The sequence below is a fragment of the Ursus arctos genome, unplaced genomic scaffold (genome assembly GCF_023065955.2).
Source record: "Ursus arctos isolate Adak ecotype North America unplaced genomic scaffold, UrsArc2.0 scaffold_34, whole genome shotgun sequence".
In the NCBI taxonomy this organism is placed as follows: Eukaryota; Metazoa; Chordata; class Mammalia; order Carnivora; family Ursidae; genus Ursus; species Ursus arctos.
Window position 1 is genome coordinate 17,257,370 of NW_026623030.1, and position 16,094 is coordinate 17,273,463.

At 37.0% G+C, this 16,094-nt stretch overlaps 1 protein-coding gene across 4 annotated transcripts in view; it reads left to right on the forward strand.

The window, feature by feature from the left end:
- Positions 1-16,094, forward strand: part of TAOK3 (TAO kinase 3) — a 174,771-nt gene that overhangs the window by 72,968 nt on the left and 85,709 nt on the right. For 3 of the 4 annotated variants that reach the window (XM_026514976.4, XM_057306029.1, XM_057306030.1), the window contains one exon: positions 5,040-5,140. The exons of the other annotated variant lie outside the window; for it this stretch is intronic. The gene's annotated coding sequence lies outside the window, so the exon portion shown is untranslated. The remainder of the gene's footprint in view (positions 1-5,039; positions 5,141-16,094) is intronic. 4 annotated transcript variants of the gene reach the window in all.

Sequence of the window (16,094 nt, forward strand, 5' to 3'; positions counted from 1 at the left end):
CTAACTCTGAAAAAGTCCTGTCACCTATTTGTACTTCATTTTTCATTGTTGTAAAATGAAGATTTTGCCTGCCTCTACCCTCTGGAAGCAAGATAATGAATGAGATAATAGGAATTTACATGGGCTAATTTACAGTGACGTTTAAGTTTCAGAGGCTCTTGTTTGCACCAGCCCCCCCCCCTTTGTTTTTAAAGATTTTATTTATTCATCTGAGAGAGAGAGAGACAGATCACAAGCAGGGGGAGAGGCCAAGGCAGAGGGAGAAGCAGACACCCTGCTGAGCAAGGAGCCTGATGTAGAACTCGATCCCAGGACCCAGAGATCATGACCTGAGCTGAAGGCAGACACTCAACCGACTGAGCCACTCAGGTGCCCCTGCACCAGCCCCTTCTGAGGCCCTAATACTTATTTCTGTGTGGGAATTTTGTAAAAATTTCTTAAATAGATCCCCAAATTTGTTTACGCCTCAGACTACATAAGAACTGAATCTACCACTACATACTCAAGTGTTATGAAATATTTTGGAGCAATAATAACAGAGAAGTCCAATTTTATGTTTGATTAAACTTTTCTTGATCACCCTCCAAAACTTTTTGGTGTTTTGAAGTCTGACTTAGGCAGCTTGATTCAGAAGGAAGTTTTCTGAGTGGGAAATCAGAAGACCTAGATTTTAATTTGGGGTAACGCTACCACATAGGTGTGACTTGACACTTAACTTTTCTGAGATTCAGTTAAAAAAAAAAAGTTGAAATGTCTGAGCTTTAAAATCTTTCCAATATGAAACATTGTGATTCTTACTCCCTAATGCTGAAATATTGGGGTTTTTCAAACTAGTTGGCTTCAGGTTTATTGTTGAAGTAGTGTGACTACAACATTGAAAGTCAGCTAAGATCTTCCATGAATCATCTTTCTTGAAAGTTTCTGGGAAAAGGGAAATTATGAAAAATATTTGTATTTTTACTCTCTGTCAAATGTTCTTCCTTATATTAAGTTAGGATGTCTGTGAAAAATAATTTGATTATCGTTGTTGAAAGATTTCCATTTCTTAAAGAGTGAAGAAAATTATTCCAGTTGCAGATCTCTGATGAAATCTGCTCTAAGCTGGCTGGATTGTTCAGTTGGCCCAAGGGCCTAAGACTAGAAATACTGCATTCTTGGCACAGTTCTCAGTTCTCACTATAAATGTAGTCCCTGAGGTTGCAGGAGGTCAAGGAAGAGGGAAAAAATAATTCCATGCATATCATTTCATCTTCAGTTAATTCTTAAAATGCAATCCTCTTGGAGGAAAAATGTGCTTGTTCATGTTTTGAGGGAATGATGAATTTAGAGATCACTTTGAGAGTAAGGTTAGGATGGAAAAGGGAAAGAAATTTCAGCAGATTTTTATTGAGTACCTGCTATATAAAGATGTCACAGGGCCCAGCAATTTGACTCTTAGGTATATAATCAAAAGAAATGAAAATATATGTCTACACAAAAAATCGTACACAAGCAATTATAATACCATTGTTCATAGTAGCCAAAAGGTAGAAACAACCCCAAATGTCCATCAGCTTATGAGTGGATAAACAATATGTGGTATATTTATATAATGGAGTATTATTCAGCAATAAAAGAAATTAAATACTAATTCATGCTACCACATGAATAAACCTTCAAAACAGCATGCCAAGTGAAGGAAGCCAGTCATAAAGACCATTCAAAGGAAAGGTCCAGAACAGGGAAATCTATAGAGACAGAAAGTAGACTAGTGGTTGCTTAGGAATGGAAAGGTGGTAGGGTAATAGCTAAAGGTTAGGGTAATAGCTAAAGGTTAGGGTAATAGCTGAAGGGTATCTCCCCCTTTTTGTGGTGATAAAAATATTCTAAAATTGACCATGGTGATGACTGCGCATACCGGTGAATATGCTAAAAACCATTGAATTATGGGGATGCCTGGGTGCCTCAGTTGGTTAAGCATCTGCCTTTGGCTCAGAGCCCCATGTAGGGCTCTGCACTGAGCAGGAGGCCTGCTTCTCCCTCTCCCTCCGCCTCTCCCCCCTGCTCATGCTCTCTTTCTCTGTCAAATAAATAAATAAAATCTTTAAAAAAAATACCCCATTGAATTATCCCTTTATATGGGTGAGTTGTATGGTATGTGAATTATGTCTTAAAAAAAAAAAACCAGAAAACACTTTTTAGAAAAAGATGTCATGAGGTAGAATTGATTAATCAAAACATAGGTTTAGACACGTATCCTCCTCTGAAGAAGCCCTTGTCATGCAGTTAGAGTACTAATATATATGTATTTAAAACTGAAGCAAAAGGGGGAAATGGTAGGTCTTACACCAGAAATTTTCATTTTTCCTGATTATAGAGCTGAAGAATTTTGGTTAGAGTAGTGATTTGAGGCCAGTTTTGAATGTTAGTTAGATAAAGCTATTCTTTATACTGGCTATACATTGAAGGATTTTGAGCAAAGATTTGATATCTCACCTTTGCTCCAGGAAGATGATTATAATAATAGTGTTTTTAAGATGAATTCCAGGAGCACCTGGTGGCTCAGTCGGTTAAGCATCTGCCTTCAGCTCAGGTCATGATCCTTGGAGGCCTGGGATCAAGCCCCGTGTTGGGCTCCCTGCTCAGCAGGAAGTCTGCTTCTCTCCCTCTGCCTCTCTCCCCGACTTGTTCTCTCTTTCTCTCTCTCTCTCAAATAAATATAGTATCAAAAAAAAAAAAAGAAGGTGAAGTCCAGTAAAGATAGACTAGAGTCTGACCAAGTAGAAGTAGAAGAAAGAGATAAACCTAAGTGGAAAAAAACAGAGAAACAGATACAAAGAAATATTTGTATTTCTTCGAAATTGTGAATTAATTGAGACAAGGGCAGGGGAAAGGTCAAAGTTAATGTAAGGTATAAGTAAGAGGAGAACCCAAAAAGATATCTGAATGAATGGGGCTGGGCTTGGAAAGGATGTCAGCACAGTGTAAAGCCTTAAGCGTTACTGGAAACCACTGAATGGATAGAAGTTAGGAGAGCAGCTTGCTGTCACACACACGGCTTCAGGCAAATACTTGGAGGAACTTTCATTTAGAAATCAGAAGAAAAGAAACTGTAGGAGGAATAATTTGGAAAACAGGAAAAGACAGTTTTATGGAATTCAAGAGACATTTATAAAGAAAGAAAGGAGCTTGTGGAATGGAAGAAAGCTGAGAACATCCCTTAGGTGTAATGGATAAACGTCAGAATATACTTTTTGCCTCAATAACACGTGCTATCTTCCAGCAGGGAAAAAAAAAAAAGATAAAACCAAGAAAACGTAATTCCTAGAAGTCATAGAGTTTATTTTAGAATATTTATAGAGCTATATAGAGCTATACAACTGTAGAGAACATGTTTTAAGAAAATTATGTAAAAATGAAGAAGTATTTAGAGAAAGAAAATACTGAGCATGCATGTTCATAGCATGTCCAAATGCAGTGAATAGTTCCGCTTGCATTTGAAATTAGGACATGAAGGTGTTAGTAAATGCCTTATTTTAAGTTGCTTTCTTAGAAATCTTGCAACTAGTGTTCAAGGAATTTTTTAGTTTATTGAAGCTATAGTCAGGCTAGATTAGCAGGATAGATATGCAGACATGGCAGTTATTGGTTGGTTTGATAGTTGATGGTTAGGTAAAATGTGATACAGAATTCGGGCAATAATAGCTACCACTTAATGTAACATTTCATAGCCATAGAATCAGAGGGAATATAAAAATAATGAGAAAGATTAGTTTATATGTATAGACATGAGAGGAGTTTGGGATACCCTCGACAGGAAAAATATGAAAGTAGAGGTCAATACCTTTTTTCTAGTTCCCCTCCCCAAAAGGCCTTCATCTCCAAAGCAGTCAGGTTATCTAAAAATTATTTCAATATGCATATTATATGTTTTAAATTGTTATATTCTTTGACTGAATAACTCTAGTTCTAGAAATCCATTCCAAAGAAAACCCTAAAATGTAGATGAGTAATATGCACAAAGATCTTCAAAACACAGTAATATTTAATAGTTCAATAAAGAGTTAAATACAACCTTGGTTTCTAATTGTGGAGGAGTTGTGAATGAATAGGAAGATATACATTGGGAGGGGCACCTGGATGGCTCAGTCACTAAGTGTCTGCCTTCTGCTCAGGGCATGATCCCAGGGTCCTGGGATCGAGACCCACATCGGGCTCCTTGCTCCGCTGGAAGCCTGCTTCTTCCTCTCCCACTCCCCCTGCTTGTGTTCCCTCTCTCGCTGGCTGTCTCTCTCCCTGTTAAATAAATAAATAAAATCTTTAAAAAAAAAAAAGGAAGATATACATTGGGAGATACACACTGAGCAGTCATTAGAATGAGCTCTGTGAACAGTGATAACATGAGAAAAATGCTTGTAATCTAGAATTAGATAAAAGAGGTAGACTATGAAATTATATGTATAAATGATCTCAGCTGTATATATCAAAATAAATATGAGCATGGAGAAAAGTATGCCAAATTGTTAATGAACTTTGTCCTAGGTAGGATTATAAAGATTTTTCTTCATAATAGTATTAGGTTCCCAGATTTTCTACATTGGGCATGTACTTCTTTAACAGATAATAAAGAAGACTGGTTATAGGAGAGCCTAGGAATGGGGAGATAGATGAGCCAATGTAAATCATCATGCTGATTGGAAAAGCAATTCAGAATATAAGCCTTACTGACAGCTGATCAGTAACATCACCATGTACTGCAGATTAGTCCTGCCTACTGGTAGACTCTATTGAGTTTCCCTGGATTCAGACTAATGGTAGTCTCAATATAGATTCTGAAATCTAAGGACACTTTTGTTTTCCCAGTATAGCTTGTGAAAATGTAGCCCGAGTCTTTGATGTGCAAATCTTACGTTTTGCATTTGTCATTCACAAACAGATGAAGATAAAAGTTTTAACTTCGTAATACTACATGTGTAAAATTTTAAAGCTACCATATGATCAATTATGGCTTCTTTAGTTTTGCTTTTATAATTATATATTTCATTCTTCTTTTTCCATAGGTGCACCATAAATGCAAAAGACTAAAGTTTTAAGAAGACAAAGAGTTAGCTGCTAAGATGAATCTGAGCAATACAGTATATTTTGTGCCATTTACGAAAAGGTATTGTCCATAGATCCATGACATAGCTTTCTCCTATAAAATGGGCAGAGATTGTGTCTTCTGGTTTTTCTATAATTAATTTATATACATATTTGTAAAAAAAAAAGGGGAAAGTGAAAATATTAATAAAATTGGGATAAAAATTCTTTTATAAAAATTTTTTAGTTTCAAATTCTTTCCTTATAGGTTTTCATTATTTTCAGTCATAGCTTATGATTTGGAGAAATACTTGTTTAAAAGAAATGAGCTTACCTATAAAGTTTCTTGATTCCTATTACCAAATTATTTTCTGCAAATATGTATTGCCTTCTTTGTTGTAGTGCTTTATAATTAGACTTGAAAGTAGCATAAAATTTTTTACATCACTTTTCCTCTAATTATAGAAGTAATAGGCTTTGCAGAAAATTTAGAAAATACATATAAGCAAAAAGAAGGAAATCTAAAATTACCTGAAATCACAATACCTACTTCAGATAAAACAAGCCTGTAAAGGAATCCAAACTTGGAGATGAAAGAGGCCCTGTTTCCATCTTCATGGTCTCATTCCTCTTTATGTTCTACCTACTTACATCCTGCCTCTTTTGCTAAAACAAAAGAAAAAAGACATAGCCTTATATAAATTCCTAGAAGGATATTACCTTGTCAGAGAATGTACCCATTCTGTTCTTCCAGCATGTATAAAAACGATGGTTTCCTTATGCCCTTACCAAAAACTGTATCTTTTCTCTATTACTTTGTCATTTTGGTAGGTGAAATGAGGTGTCTTATTATTTTAGTTTTTACTTCTTTGATTAGTAGTGAAACTATATATGTTTCATATCCTTAATAGCCACTGCTATTTTCTTTTTCCTATACGTGTCCTTTGACTGTATGGGCAGATGTATGTATATTTATGTGTTCCCCTGTCTGAGGTATAATGTTTTTATTGAAGTATAATCAACATACAGTGTTATATTAGTTTCAGGTGTACAATATAATGATTGAACCATTCTCTACATTACTCAGTGCTCATCAAGATAAGTGTACTCTTAACCCTCCCCCTTTATCTGTTTCACCCCTGCACCCACCCACCTCGCCTATGGCAATAGCTACCAGTTTGTTCTTTGTATTTAAGAATGTTTTTGGGGGGGCGCGTGGGTGGCTCAGTCGTTAAGCGTCTTGCCTTCAGCTCAGGGCGTGATCCCGGCGTTCTGGGATCGAGCCCCACATCGGGCTCCTCTGTTAGAAGCCTGCTTCTTCCTCTCCCACTCCCCCTGCTTGTATTCCCTCTCTCGCTGACTGTCTCTCTTTGTCAAATAAATAAATAAAATCTTTTTTAAAAAAATGTTTTTTGGGGGGCACCTGGGTGGCTCAATCAGTTAAGCATCTGCCTTCAGCTCAGGTCATGATTTCAGGGTCCTGGGATCAAGCCCCGTGTTGGGCTCTCTGATTCTCAGGGAGTCTGCTTCTCTCCCTCTCCCTCTGTGCCTCCCCACCCCTGCTGGTGCACACACAAGCTCACTCTCCCCCGCCCTTCTTCTCAAATAAATAAATAAAATCTTTTAAAAAAATGTTTTTGTCTCTTTTTTTTCTTTCTTCATTTGTTTCTTAAATTCCACATATGAGTGAAATCATATGGTATTTCGTCTTTCTCTGACTTACTTTGTTTAGCATTATACCCTCTAGGTCCATCCATGTTGTTGTGAATGGCAAGATCTCATTCTTTTTTATGGCTGAGTAACATTCCATCGTGTGTGTGTGTGTGTGTGTGTGTGTGTGTGTGTGTGTACACACCACATTTTCTTTTTATCCATTTATCCATGGATGGATACTTCAGTTGCTCCATATCTTAGCTATTGTAAATAACATTACAATAAACATAGGGACTCATATATCTTTTCAAATTAGTGTTTTAATTTTCTCTGGAATGAAATTACTGGAATATATGGTAATTCTGTTTTGAGTTTCTTGAGGAACCTCTATACTGTTTTCCACAATGGCTGCACCAATTTTCATTCCTACCAACAATGCATGAGGGTTATCCACATCCTCACCAATACTTGTTATTTCTCGTGTTTTTTATTTTAGCCATTCTGACAAGTGTAAGGTGAGATCTTGTTGTGTTTTTGATTGACCTTTCCTTGATGATGAGTGATATTGAGCATTTTTTTCATGTTTCTGTTAGCCGTCTATATGTCTTCTTTGGAAAAATGTTGATTCAGGTTCTCCGTTCATTTTTAATCATATTATTTGGGTTTTAAGGGTGTTGAGTCCTGTAAGTTCTTTATATATTTTGGATATTAACCCCTTATCAGATACATCATCATAAATATCTTCTTCCATTCAATAGGCGGCCTTGTCGTTTTGTTGCTGGTTTCCTTCTCTGTGCAAAAGCTTTTTATTTTGGTGTAGTGCCAATAGTTTAATTTTGCTTTTGTTTTTCTTACCTGAGGAGACATATTGAGAAAAATGTTTTTATGACTGAATGTCAAAGGAAGTATTACCTATGTTTTCTTCTAAGAGCTTATGGTTTGGAGTCTCACCTTTAGGTCTTTAATCCATTTTGAGTTTATTTCTGTGTGTGGTGTATTTCTGTGTGTGGTGTGCAAGTGGTCCAGTTTCATTCTTTCACATGTGGCTGACTAGTTTTCCCAACACTGTTGGTTGAAGAGACTGTCTTTTCCCCATTGTGTATCCAAGCCTCTTTTGTTGTAGATTAATTGGCCATATAAGTGTGGGTTTATTCCTGGACTCTCTGTCCTGTTTTATTGATCTGTGTATCTATTATTGTGCCAGTACCATTCAGTTTTGATTACTACAGCTTTGTGTAGTGTATCTTGAAATCTGAGATTATGATACCTTCAGCTTTGTTCTTCTTTTGTGAAATTGTTTTGGCTATTCAGGGTCTTTTGTGATTCCATACAAATTTTAGTATTATTTGTTCTAGTTCTGTGAAAAATGTTGTTGGTATTTTTTTTTTTTTTAATTTTTATTTGAGAGAAAATCACAAGCAGGGGGAGTGGCAGAGGGAAAGGGAAAAGCAGGTTCCCTGCTGAGCAGGGAGCCCCACGTGGGGTTTGATCCCAGGACCCTGGGATCATGACCTGAGCCGAAGGCAGATGCTTAACCAACTGAGCCACCCAGGCACCCCTGTTGCTGATATTTTGATAGGGATTGCATTAGATTGCTTTGGGTAGTATGGACATCTTCCAACCCATGGGTATAGAATATCTTTCCATTTGTTTGTGTCATCTTCAGTCTGTTTCATCAGTGTTTTATGGTCACCTGTCTGATAAGAATAATTTTCAATGAGCACGTATTTTGCATCATTCCTACTTTATTTGCCTTTCAGTTTTGTTTATTGCATCATTTTAAAACAACCTTATTGATGTGTAACTGACATACAATAATCTGAATATATTTAGTGAATATGTTTTGCCATAATATATATTTGTGAAGATAGTAAACACATCTGGCATTCCCAAAAGCTTCTTGATACCCCTTTTTAATCCCTCCATCCCACCTCTTCTCACTCAGCCCAATCCCCAGGCAACCACTGATGTACTTTCTATTACTTCAGTTTGCATTTTCTAGAATTTTATGGAAATGAAATCATAAAGTATGTACTCTTTTTTTGGCAGGGGTCTGTCTTCTTTTCACTCAACGTAATTATTTTGAGATTCATCCATGTTGTAGCATGTGTCGGTAGTTCATTTTATTGCTGAAATGCATTCCATTGTCTGCATGTACCACAGATCGTTTATCTGTTTTCTTTGTTGATGGGCATTTGGGTTGTTTCCAGTTTGGGCTATTAAAAATAAGGCTGCCATGAACATTTGTGTACAGGGCTTTGAATGGACATATGCTTTCATTTTTCTTGGGTAAATACCTAAAAGTGGAATGGCTCTATTTTCAACTTTTTGAGGAACCTCCAGACTGTTTTCTAGAGTGCCTGCACCAGCTTGCATTCCCACCAGCAGTGTAAGAGGGTTCCCCTTTCTCCACATCCTTGCCAACATCTGTCATTTCCTGACTTGTTAATTTTAGCCATTCTGACTGGTGTGAGATGGTATCTCATTGTAGTTTTGATTTGTATTTCCCTGGTGCTGAGTGATGTTGAGCATTTTTTCATGTGTCCTTTGGCCATTTGTATGTCTTCTTTGGAGAGATGTCTGTTCATATCCTCTGCCCATTTCTTGATTGGATTTTTGTTCTTTGAGTATTGAGTTTGATAAGTTCTTTATAGACTTTTGGATACTAGCCCTTTATCTGATATGTCATTTCCAAATATCTTCTCCCATTCTCTCAGTTGTCTTTGGTTTTTTTGACTATTTCCTTTGCTGTGCAAAAGCTTTTTATCTTGATAAAGTCCCAATAGTTTATTTTTGCCTTTGTTTCCCTTGCTTTTGGAGACCTGTCCAGCAAGAAGTTGCTGCAGCTGAGGTCAGAGAGGTTGCTGCCTGTGTTCTTCTCTAGGACTTCGATAGGTTCCTGTCTCAACATTTAGGTTTTTCATCCATTTTGAGTTTATCTTTGTGTATGGTGTAAGGAAATGTTACAGTTTCATTCTTCTACATGTGGCTGTCCAATTTTCCCAACATCATTTGTTGAAGAGACTTTTTTTCCATTGGATATTCTTGATCCTGCTTTGTCAAAGATTAGTTGACCATAGAGGTGAGGGTCTATTTCTGGATTCTCTAATCTGTTCCATTGATCTATGTGTCTGTTTTTGTACCAATACCATACTGTCGTGATGATTACAAGTTTTGGAATAGAGCTTGAAGTCCAGAATTGTGATGGCACCAATTTTGGTTTTCTTTTTCAACATTCCTCTGGCTATTCGGGGTCTTCTGGTTCCATACAAATTTTAGGATTATTTGTTCCAGCTCTGTGAAAAAAGTGGTTGGTATTTTGACAGGGATTGCCTCAAATGTGTAGGTTACTCTAGGTAGCATAGACATTTTAGCAATATTTGTTCTTCCAATCCATGAGTAAGGAACGTTTTTCCATTTTGTTGTGTCTTCCTCAATTTCTTTCTTGAGTGTTCTGTAGTTTTCTGAGTACAGATCCTTTGCCTCTTTGGTTAGATTTATTCCTAGGTATCTTATGGCTTTGGGTGCAATTGTAGATGGGATCGACTCCTTAATTTCTCTTTCTTCTGTCTCATTGTTAGTGTATAGAAATGCAATTGATTTCTGTGCATTGATTTTATATCCTGCCACTTTGATGAATTCCTTAATGAGTTCTAACAATTTTGGGGTGGAGTCTTTTGGGTTTTCCACATAGAATATCATGTCATCTTCAAAGAGTGAGAGTTTGACTTCTTTGCCATTTCGGATGCCTTTTATTTCTTTTTATTGTCTGATTGCTGAGGCTAGGACTTCTAGTACTATGTTGAATAGCAGTGGTGATACTGGACATCCCTTGAAAGATACGAATTTAGTGCCATTGTATTACCTGTAAAGTGACTGTTTCTGTATATAGTCTCTGTTCCTTTCTGGTCTGTGTTACTTGTGGCCTCTCTCTTTGCTTAAAGGATCCCTTTTAATATTTCTTGTAGGGCTGGTTTGGTGATCACAAATTCTTTTAGGTTCTGTTTGTCCTGGATGCTTTTTATCACTCCTTTTATTTTGAATGACATCCTAGCTGGATAAAGTATTCTCAGCTGCATGTTTTTCTCATTTAGCACCCTGAATGTATCATGCCAGTCCTTTCTGGCCTGCCAGGTCTCTGTGGATAGGTCTGCTGCCAATCTAATGTTTCCACCCTTGTAGGTGTAGACCTCTTGTCCTAAGCTGCTTTCAGGATTTTCTCTTTGTCTCTGAGATTTGCAAGTTTCACCATTATATGTCAGGGTGTTGGCCTATTTTTATTGATTTTAAAGCGGGGGAGGGGGTGGCGGTTCTCTGTGCCTCCTGGACTTGGATTTCTGTTTCCTTCCCCAGATTAGGAAAGTTCTCCGCTATAATTAGCTCTGGTATACCTTCTGACCCCCTCTCTCTTTCCTCTTCTTCTGGGATCCCATTTATTCTAATATTGTTTTGCTGTATGATATCACTTATCTCTCGAATTCTCCCCTCGTAATCCAGTTGTTGTTTATCTCTTTTTCTCAGCTTCTTTATTCTCCATCATTTTCTCTTCTCTATCACTAATTCTCTCTTCTGCCCCATTTATCCTAGCAGTTAGGGCCTCCATTTTTGATTGCATCTCATTAATAGTCGTTTTGATTTTGACTTGGTTAGATTTTAGTCCCTCTCTGGAGTCTTCTATGCTTTTTTTCCAGCCCAACTACTGTCTTTATAATCGTTATTCTGAATTCTGGTTCCAACATCTTATGTCCATACTGATTAGGTCCCTGGCAGTTAGTACTGCCTCTTGTTCTCTTTTTTGAGGTGAGTTTTTCCATCTTGTCATTCTGACCAGAGAAGAAGAGATGAACAAGAGAACAAAATACTAAAATGGCAACAACAACACTAGGGAAATATGTACTAAACAAATCAGAAGAGACCCGAAACCGAGAAAAAAAAATTAAAATTAAATTAAAATGAAAAACAAACAAAAACAATAATATAATCAGACAGGTGAACAGAAGAGAGGAATACACTAGATCCTGTGTGTGTTTTGGTCTGTTTGTTAGAAAACTAGATCGCAAAATTGTAAAGAAAGAAAAACTTAACGTATGTACAAAAATAAAATTAAATACAGTGAAAGGATAGAATGTAACTATAAAAATGAAAATTAAGATGAGAAAAAAAAGAAGATATAGACAACAACAACAACAGCAGCAGCAGCAGCAAAGGAAGGGATATAAACAGACAGGTGAACAGAACAGAGCAATACACTATCTCCTAAGTGTATTTTGATGGGTTTGTTATAAGAAACTACATCTCAAAATTGTAATGGAAGAAAAACTTATGTATATGCAAAAATAGAATTAAATGCATTGAAAGGATAGAATGTAACTGTAAAGATGAAAATTTTAAAAGACTATAACAAAAAAGCAAAACAAAACCAAAAAAAAGGAAGGAAAAAAAAGAGAGAGCATATGATCAGACAGGTGACTAGAACAGAGCCACATACTAGATTTTGAGTATATTTTGTTATGCTATAAGAAACTGCATCCCAAAATTTTAAAGAAAGAAAAACTTACATATATACGAAAATAAAATTAAATACAATGAAGGGATAGAATGTAACTATAAAAATGAAAAGATTTTAGAAAGGAGTTGATAAAATAGGAAATTGGTTGAAAAAGTTAAGGAAAAAATTTTTTAAATTAAAAGTGAAAGACTAAAGAATCATGGGTAAAAAAGCCATGAATTCTGTGTGCTGTATTCCCCTAGCGCAGGGGTTTTGTAGTTCTCTTTGATCAGTAAACTGGTCTTGGCTGGATGTTCTTGCTGATCTTCTGGGGGAGGGGCCTGTTGCACGGATTCTCAGTGTCTTTGCCCCAGGCGGAATTGCACCACCCTAGTCAGGGGTCCAGACTAAGCAATCTTGGGTTTGCTCTCTGTGGCTTTTGTTCCCTGAAGGCTTTTTGTGCAGCTTCAGAGGATGAGAATGAAAATGGCAGCCTCCCAATCTCCTGCCCAGGGTCTAAAGCTTGGGGCCCCACTCCTCAGTGCGTCCTCAAAGAAAAGTAGTCAGTCCCTCCTGTCGCCCCGGTCTCTGGCCATACTCCATGATCACCCAGCCCACGACCGAGGGTTTCTATCTCAGGCACAGAACCCCATTTTGAGTCTCTAAACCCTGCAGGCTCCTGCGGGGTGCTCCTGCACTACGCCTCTCCCAGGGAATTGGGAGGGGTCTCACCGGTTATGCCACTTGCTGGGCCTCGGCTGGGGAAGCGGTTGCCCGATTGTGCCGTGGTTCGTGGTTTATGGCAACCCCAAGCTGAGAACCCACTTGCTGATTATAGCCGGCATCTCTGCTCCAGTGCCTGGGAACTCTGCCTCTCTCAGGCATCCCCGGTCTTCCTGTGACGCTGTGGATCCTGAGACCACACTGTCCCAACTAAGGTTCATCCTTCACTTAGCAATGTGAGCACCTTTCAGGTGAGACGTCCCTCACTGGAGCAGGGTTCTGATTTTCTAAAAGTTCTGATTTTGTGCTCCGCTGCTGTATCACTTTCTGATAGCAGGCTTACAGAGGCTCCCTCCCCCTGGCTGTTTATCTTTCCACATATCCCCTCGGATTCACTTCTCCACACCTTCAACCTTACAGAAAGTGGTTGCTTTTCTATTTGTGGAGTTGCAGCTATTCTTTTCTTACATCTCCAGTTGAGTTCTCAGGTTTTCAGAATGATTTGGTACCTATCTAGCTGAATTCCTGGGACCAGACGAAACTAAGGTCTCCTACTCCTCCGCCATTTTGGACTCCTCTCTCTTCTTCATATGTATTTTAGAATCAGCTTCTCAATTTCTTTTTCCTAAAGAAAAACCAGTATTGATTCTTCTGACCTATAACCACAGTTATCTCTCTTCATTCTGTCTTTAATTTTTTTCACCATTATTTTATAATTCTCAGTATACAGGTCTTGCACATTCTTTTTTTTTATTTTTTTATTTTAAAGATTTTATTTATTTATTCGACAGAGATAGAGACAGCCAGCGAGAGAGGAAACACAAGCAGGGGGAGTGGGAGAGGAAGAAGCAGGCTCATAGCGGAGGAGCCTGATGTGGGGCTCAATCCCATAACGCTGGGATCACGCCCTGAGCCGAAGGCAGTCGCTTAATGACTGCGCCACCCAGGCGCCCCAAGGTCTTGCACATTCTTTGTCAGATTTATCCCTAAGTATTTCCTATTTTTATGCTATTGTGATGTTTTAAAATTTTTATTTCCATTCGTTCATATGTAAAAATATAATTGAGTTTTGTATTGATCTTGATCTTGTGTTCTGCCACTTTGATTAACTCAGTTATTAATTCTAGTAGCTTTTTATAGATTGCATTAAATTTTCTGCATAGGTGATTATGTTGTTTGTCAGTAAAAGTCTAACTTCTTCCTTTCCAATCTTGATGTCTTTAATTTCTTTTTTTCTCGCTTTATTGCACTTATAGACCATCCAGCACAATGTTGAAGAGAAGGGCTGACATCAGACTTCCTTGCCTCATTCCTGATCTTAGGAGATCATTTGGTCTTTTGATATTACTTTTGATATTAGCTATAAATATTTCATAGATTTCTTTTATCAGGTTGGGGATATCACCTTCTATTCTGAGTTGGCTCCGAATTTTTATCAGGTTTGAATTTTGGATTTTGTCAAATGATTTTTCTGCATTTTAGAGATGATCATTCAGCTTTTTATCAGATTGTTGATTTGGTGAATTACATTGCTTGATTTTTGAGTGTTAAACCAACCTGCTTTCCTGGGATAAATTCCATCTACTCATGATGTATTATCCATTTTATATATTATTGGATTTTATTTGCTGTAATTTTGTTACCCGTTTGTGCATCTATATTTATGAAGAATTTTGGTCTGTTTTCTTGTGATGTTAGTTGTTTCTGGTCGCAGCTAATAAATCTTGTCCCTGTTACTCCATCTTGGCTGGAAGCAGAAGTCCATCCATTATAATTTTTTAAGATATGGAAGTTATTAATTATATATAGTCAAACTTAGTGATTTTGGTTTATGACTTTTGCCTCTGGTGTCTTGCTTAGTAATTAAAGATTCACCTGAAATTTATTTTAGAAGTTTTTATGGTGTCATTTCTTTTATATTTAAATATTTATTTCTTTTGAGAATCATTTTAGTCTAGAGTATGACATAATGATACAAAAAATGTGTTTCTTCCAAATGATTATCCGTAGTACTTAGCTTTATTCACACTGAAGACAAAATATTTAAAAGTTTAGATTACATTTTGATGATTGGAAAGATTTTAGTTCTCATAAATTTAGTTCCCAGATCTTTTTGTTTTTCTTAAAGACAGTCTCATAAATTGCTCTTTTTTTTTTTTTTTTTGGCGTACTCTTGAAAAGGGATATCTTTGATTTAATGCATTGTTTCTCTTTTCTGTTCTCAAACATAAGTAATGAAGACAACAGCACTTTTTGAATGTTAGTTGAGTACTTTTAGTCACTTGACTGACAACCAAATTTAAGTTACTTTTTTTCAGTAGTATTGATATATTGACTTTATGGTTATCAGTGTTCATAGATTGTCAGGGTGAGTGCCCAGGATTACAAGTGCAGTGTTGCAGGGGAATCCCTTTTTCCTGTTTGAAACCTTTGATGGCTCCCCACTACCCTGAGGATAAAGTCCAAGTTTCTTAATATGGTCTAAAATGCCTGTTATGATCTTCTTTGGCTTAACGCCAGCTTTATATTTTCTCTTTCTAACTCTTCCATACATCCATATTGAATGAACTACTTTTAATTTTCCTAAAAAGTCATGCTTTTTCAATAGGGTGACTGGGTCACCCTATTATATCTTCTATTAAATTTATACTTTTTCATCATAACATTATTTATAACCATTTTGTTATTTCTATCATTATAGTTTATTATTAATGTTTATTCCCCCATCGGACTCTAGCCCTTTAAGGACAGGGACTACATCCCATTGTACCTGGGACCAACCAACACCCAATACGTGCCTGACAAATAGTAGGTACTCAATAAATATTTGTTGAGTTAAAGAAAGAGTTGCCTGGATAGATGGGTAGTTAGGCTGCTGACCTACCTATGCTAATGATTTAACTAGACTAACCATGTGAAGTATGTACATGTCACAAGAGAAAAGTGCTTCTTAGCACTGACTACTTGTACTTCTTTATTAACTACGCTGTTTTCTCTTCTCCTTGAATGAAGCCTATTGGCTCACATTTTTAAAAACACAATTTTATTGGCCAATAACTAAATTTCTACATAGCTATCTAATGGATCAAGGAAGAAACACAAACTATCCTGTGATATGTTCAATGTTGGAATGATTGATTCTCATGGTGGAGGAGTATTTACAGTAAAAAAT